Source organism: Bufo gargarizans, chromosome 5 (genome assembly GCF_014858855.1).
Source record: "Bufo gargarizans isolate SCDJY-AF-19 chromosome 5, ASM1485885v1, whole genome shotgun sequence".
Classification (NCBI taxonomy): Eukaryota; Metazoa; Chordata; class Amphibia; order Anura; family Bufonidae; genus Bufo; species Bufo gargarizans.
This window is the reverse complement of record NC_058084.1, coordinates 334,612,580-334,619,574: the sequence shown is the minus strand read 5'-3', so window position 1 is coordinate 334,619,574 and position 6,995 is coordinate 334,612,580.

Below are 6,995 nucleotides of genomic sequence, written 5' to 3'. Positions count from 1 at the left end.
CTATCAGGATTAATTAAGAACTTTTCCTCTCTGCTGTATGCTATAACTCAGCTTTCTGCAGTCGGACTTTGTCTTTCTCTTTATCCAGGTAACTTTACTCCTGGCTCCAGAGGCTTGTAGCTGAAATCTCTTGATCCGGCTGAGCTGATGGTGCTCTGCTGGCCTAAACAGGCCTTGTCCAGAAGGGACGAGCTCCTACAGCACAACATCCCTCTGCAGGGGGCACTCCTGAACTGACCTTCAGTAACTAAAATCCTCCCCCTAACTAAAGAGGGCTGGAAAGGAAGGGAAGGTTCCATTCTATGTAAACTAGCTCTGCCGTATATGCAGCCATCTGCTGGTGAACCAGGCACATTACATTTAATACAACAGTTGCATTGAAATAAATACATACATTTTGTAGGATATGAAATAAATGTAAAAATGACATTAGGTTAACAATTGGAGATAGTGATGAGGCGCAAAAGGTGGTAATGCAACTCTGGGGCATTACAATTCTCCATTGGATTGATAAAAAATTGCCACACCGCTGAGTATGACATTTTCCCCACCTCTCCACGCTGACTGCCTGCTACCGCTGCCTCTGTGAGCCCCTGCACAGCTAGTTCTTTCAAGACAGGTAGGCTCCTGCGTAGCCCCCTCTTCACCCGACTTCCGCGTTCGATAGGCCACATCATCGTGCACGACTGTCTGAACGTCACTGATGTCACCCTCAGCAGTCTCAGGGCTGCGTGCCTTACCACTCACAACACCAGCTCCTGCATGACTCTCATCATCACTACTTGCCCGCCTACTGGAGGAAGTGGTGGATGTCTCCTCAAGATCTTGGCAGGGCAGTAGCTGCTGACTGTCTCCTAGAATCTCATCCTCACTGAAAATTTGAGCCGAGCTGATGGCATATGATATTTTCACGCTGAGGGAACAGAAAATCACAGAGGAAGGTTCAGTACAGGTGAGGGGACAGAGTTTGTTTCTGGGCCATGCCAACTAAGCTTTGTGTCAGAGGAACCCACCGACTCCTGGCTGGGGATGTTTGATGTCATATCTATGCGCTTTGAGTCCTATGGGAGAAAAGCACTCTATAAATGTTATTGTTATTGCTATGTCACTTACAACAAATTAGAAGACCGAGTCAACCATTCAAGGACGGTTGGGTTGCTGGTCAAGACACGATCGCTAAATGACACTGGCAGCTCAGGCCTCTTGCTGCAACTTCTGCTGCCACCACCCATTCTTCTGCTGCTATGTACTTCTGCCTGCTCCAGAAACATTTTGGCCACTGTCTGTTCCATTAGAAGGGCCTGGCACCTGTCTGTCCGACATGCAGTAAATTAAAAGAAACTGCAAGGAAGAAAGAGCAAATACTATCAGACTGCAATTTCACTCCAGAAACAAGAATGACTGGAAGTATTTTTATATATGACATAAACACACCCCAAAACTCAGCAGCCAGGAAATGTTATTCGTCATAATAAATTTGGATCAAATCAAATCTTTTTGGGAATTTTGACAAACTGTCCCAATTGAATTTTTGTGAAATTCACTCATTTCTAGTAGTACCCATATTACTGTTAGGGCTCATGCACACAAGTGTATGATGTCCGTTCCGTGCATTGGGGATTGGAAATTGCGGTGGCTGCCACAGATGGATGAGGACCCATTCATATTGTATAGTTCCATGATCCATCCGCATTTTTTTTTTTTTGCAGTGCGGAGGCACAGACAGAAAGTCCACGGAAGCACTGCATAATGCTTTCGTGGGGTTACGTGCCTCCATTCCACACCGCACCTTCTGGATTGTGGATCCATTCAAGTTAACTGTATGTTTGCGGGCCACAACGGCCATGTGCATGAGCCCTTAAGGACTAATATAAGACTTCTGGTGGCGGATATAACATAGCTGGTGGCTGGTGACAGGCAATGTGGCTGATATAACATGGCTGGGGGCTGGTGACAGGCAATGGGGCTGATATAACATGGCTGGGGGCTGGTGACAGGCAATGGGGCTGATATAACATGGCTGGGGGCTGGTGACAGGCAATGGGGGCTGATATAAAGCTGCTGGGGTCTGGTGACAGGCAATGGCGGCTGATATAAGGCTGCTGGGGGATGGTGACAGGCAATGGGGGCTGATATAAGGCTGCTGGGGGCTGGTGACAGGCAATGGGGGCTGATATAACGCTGCTGGGGTCTGGTGACAGGCAATGGCGGCTGATATAAGGCTGCTGGGGGATGGTGACAGGCAATGGGGGCTGATATAATGCTGCTGGGGGCTGGTGACAGGCAATGGGGGATGATATAAGGCTGCTGGGGGATGGTGACAGGCAATGGGGGCTGATATAAGGCTGCTGGGGTATGGTGAGAGGCAATGGGGGCTGATATAATGCCGCTGGGGGCTGGTGACAGGCAATGGGGCTGATATAACGCTGCTGGGGGCTGATGACAGGCAATGGGGCTGATATAACGCTGCTGAGGGCTGGTGACAGGCAATGGGGGCTGATATAAGGCTGCTGGGGGATGGTGAGAGGCAATGGGGGCTAATATGAGGCTTTTCGGGTCTAATGAGAGGTAATGGGAAATGAAAAGAGGCTGCTGGGGGCTGGTTAGATACATATGGGGCTGATATGAGGCATATGGGGGCTGATGAGAGTCATGGGGCTCTTATCTGAGGTGTGATTAGGGGTCATTCACATTGGGGTCTGAGCTGAGGTCTGATTAGGGGTCTGAGCTGAGGTCTTATTAACATTCAGGGTCTTAATGGGGCTGTCAGCTGAGGTATGATTAACATTGAGGGTCTGATTGGTGGTCTGAGATCTAATGAATTTTTTTTTTCTTCTTATTGTCCTCCTTTAAAACCAAGGTGCGTCTTATAGGGTGAAAAATACAGTACATTTCATGTGTATCAATTCTACTACTGGGATAGATCTAATGCTACAGTGTGTTTTGGGTCTGTACTGGTCACATGTAGGATCGTGTTACCTGCGGTGGGTTTCCTGTGTGTGGAGGACACAATGCAACCTTCATCTGTACTATGCAAATTTAAATCTAGAAAGGTGACTGCAAATCAATGGAAATAATGTGTGAACCGTAAACTAAACATGTTGTCATTCAAGACGTCCACAAACATTGGTAATGGCAGATACATCAACAAGCCAAATAAATAAGAAATTGTCTACATATCTGCCATACCAATGTAAATTTCCACAAAAAAGAATGCTTTGACTGTAAATAACTTGGTTTTCCCAAAAAGCCATGACCACATTAGTCAATGATGGCAAAAATTCCCCCTTAATGACACGACCCCAACTTGTAGAAAAAAAGAATTATACATTAAAAATATCTATGCTTCATAAGAAGTGCCACAGCTTGTAAAATATACTCACATAAACCCACGATAAAAGTTCTATGGTGTTCAATATGGTATTGCAGTGCATTTAGGGCAACATCATATGGAACTGAGGTGCATAACGAGGTCACATCACTGGTAACCAACAGAATTACTTGTTCCACTTGATATTGGCAAAATGAGATACGGCATCCCTACTAGTGTATCTTGAAGGAAACCAGGCAATTTTTGAACAAGTTTTGTAGCAGGGATTCTACTCATCTTTAAAAACTGTATTAAATATGCAGGGTAGTGAAAAAAAAGAATCAAATCTTGACACTGATCCATTTTTTGGGGGGTGGGGGTTTGTTGAATTTATTGAAACCTGCACATATGTGATTACTACACCAATACACAGGGTAACGCAACATTATGAGTGTAGCTGGCCAGCTAAGACCTGTCCTAGGTTGCTAATATGGCTTATATGTGTATACAGCTAGACTTGCAAATAACCTTAGTACAGTTCCTATGTTTATATGTTAAAGACAAAAGCAGAGTTATTTACTGTGACTTCATGTTTTGGATGTCATATGACAGTTGTATATTGTGTTCACAGTAAGCTCAATGACACAACAGAAAGCATAGAGTTAAACTGTTGTTACAAAGCAGGAGTCTTGACCAATCACAGCCAACCTCACACTGAGTCTGTCTGTGTGGGAAATCCCCTAGTTGGAATCATTATTCACCAGAGAGAGGAGCTGAACAGACACACAGTTCCAGTCAGAGTTCAGTTTTATGGAAGCAAAGAGGCCAAAATAGGTATTTAGAACATTTATATAATGTTCCTATTCTTAGTATTGTGATTAGAACTGTATACTGAACTAGTAATGTGTATGTTTACTTACAGTTCCACCAAACTGCAAACTACTTAACTCATAAAAGCTATCTTTGAATAGTTCAAACAAACTGCTCATAGCAATTGCATAGAGCAAACTGCAAACCAAGTAGAGCAAGTAGAACTATTGGTTAAAACTCAGATGTGCCTCTCAGAGAGATCATAAAGTGCTTAAATAACTTAAAGTGAAGGTACAGATACCGAAGAGAGAAATATATCCACCATTTTATGTTGAATGACAAGATTGAACAGTCGAACCACCATCCTATGCATGCCACTATTATGTGAATATTTATGCAACACGTGTTTGTACATGGACTATCTGCTGCAGAGGTGGCAGTGTTATGTATGAAGAAAAGTTGAAGTTAATAATTAAGTTAGTTCAAGCATTTGGTGTGCTTTAAGCCTACTGTTTCCATAGAACAGTTCCGCCCCCTTGCCACATCATCTTCTACCTACAAGAAATGCCCCTTTCTTCTGCCTGTCGGCCGCCAGAAGTCTCACGCAGGCACAGTATCGCCTGCATCTGCGCGATCATCAAGCTATTGAGTGCAACAGCCTCAAAAGTCTCACTGGGCATGCGCTGAGCCCAGTGACGTAATCTGAGCGCTGTTGCCTCAGGAGCTTGATGATCGTGCAGGCGCAGGCGGTAGGAAGGAGAATTGGGCATTTCTTGAAGGTAGAAGATGACGTGGCGAGGGGGCAGAACCGTTTGCCGGGGCTGTGGGAGGTTATTTCAGGATCAGGAGGCGTTCTTGGGCTTCAAATTAAGGCGGGCTGGGCACTGCAGGGGGGCGTCACTGGGCTCCAGAGAGGAAAAAAAAAGCCCCTCTGGGCACCTTGGAGCTTCATTAGCATATCAGAAAAAGAGCTTTTTTTATCAAAATGACAAAACAAAATAAAGTAAGAAGAACACTACAGGAAATAAGGTACTTTTTTTAATCAGATAATTTTTTATTATCAATTTTTCTTTTTCATCATCAATGACAGACAAATCAAATATCCAATCATCAAAAAGACATCAGGTACAAAGGATAAATGTACAAAATATCACATATGCACAATGTACATAATATACATCCTATGACCGTAAGACATCGTAGGAATTTACACAATAGATCTAGACCTTTATTTATCTACTTTTTCTCCCTCAACAAACATCCCTGTAAACAGCCCCCCCCCCCTCCCCTCCCAAACCTTCCAAGAGCAGGACATCATTGCAATAAGAGCATAACTACCTCCTTATTCTTTTTCTCCTCATCATATCGGCACCTGTTCCATTGATTTTAATATATATTACAAGCAATGAGCCCCAAGTAACTATACTCCCATACAGTTATGGCACTCAGTCCACGGTCACACATCACACATCAGATACCAACAAACGTACATCACACATTCCACATATCACCAGGTTGTACACAGTCACTTCCCCAGATCAGCCTTACCGGGCACTCAGAACACTCCTCGTTAATGCTAGCCAAGGACTACAGCATCCCGACCTATCTATCCAGCTACCCCAAATAGACTCAAATTTAGTCAAACATTTTCTTTTCTGGTACACACCCCTCTCAAGACGCACTACCACATTCATTCTAGCAACATATTCCGGTACCTCCGGGGGTATCCCCTGTATCCATTTTGCTGCGATAGTCTTCCTCGCCTGATAAAGCATCCTTTCTATTCCCGTAGCTACTGTAGACTGCAAATTTTCCTCTGGCAGCATTCCCAGAATACAAATTTTCGGATCCATTTTAAATTTAGTACTATGTACCTTATTAACAAGATGTAATATTGCTCTCCAGTAAGAGGTCAATGAAGGGCATGACCATAACATATGCAGGAGATCAGCTTCAGCGCTACCACATTTCGGACAATTGGGACTATCCCTGCAACCCACTTTATGTAGGAATACCGGAGTCCTATATACTCTGTGCACTAGATACAGCTGGGAGAGACGTGCCGCCTCACTGAGAGATAGAGTGGGAGTAAGCGCTACCACCTCTGACCATTGTACATCTGTAAGCCCACCCAAATCTCTTTCCCATTGCTGTCTGCATTTTAGCGGGTATCCTTTAAGAAAATCCTCTAGTAAGGCCTGATACATCACGGAGATTGCCCCTTTCACCGATCCAGCAGCCACCACTGTGTTCAGTGCATGAGTGGATGTAAATACTATTGGAGCCACTTTAGCCTGAGCATCCAATGCATGCCTGAGCTGAAGATATCTATAGAACTGCGAGGAAGGAAGCCCAAACTCCGAGCATAGCTGTTGATATTGTTTTAATACCCCACCTGAGAAGATATGGCCCAAATTCCATACTCCCTTGTTATTCCACCCAGAAAATCCAGTTAGACCTTCCAACTCTGGCAGTGCTGGGTTCCTCCAAATAGGAGAGATATTGACATATCCCTCTAATCCCAAGATATGTTTGGTTTTACACCAAACTTTCCTCATGAGCACTAGTATTGGGATACGCCCTGCATCCTCCTTTACCCTACCTTCAATGGCCGTCAACGGGGGAGATCTATTCGACGCCCACTCCATCAATCGTCCACTCTTTGTGCCTGGGCTACCCCCCACTCCCCACCCTTTAAAATGCTGCAACTGGGCCGAAAGAAAATAAAGTAAAGGGTTGGGCAGAGCAAGTCCCCCTGCATCTTTGTTCCTCTGTAGCGTTTCATACTTTATCCTTCCCCTATTACTTTTCCACAGAAAAAAACAAAACAATCGTAAGATTTTGTGAAAGTAATGCACGGGAATCCAAACAGGGG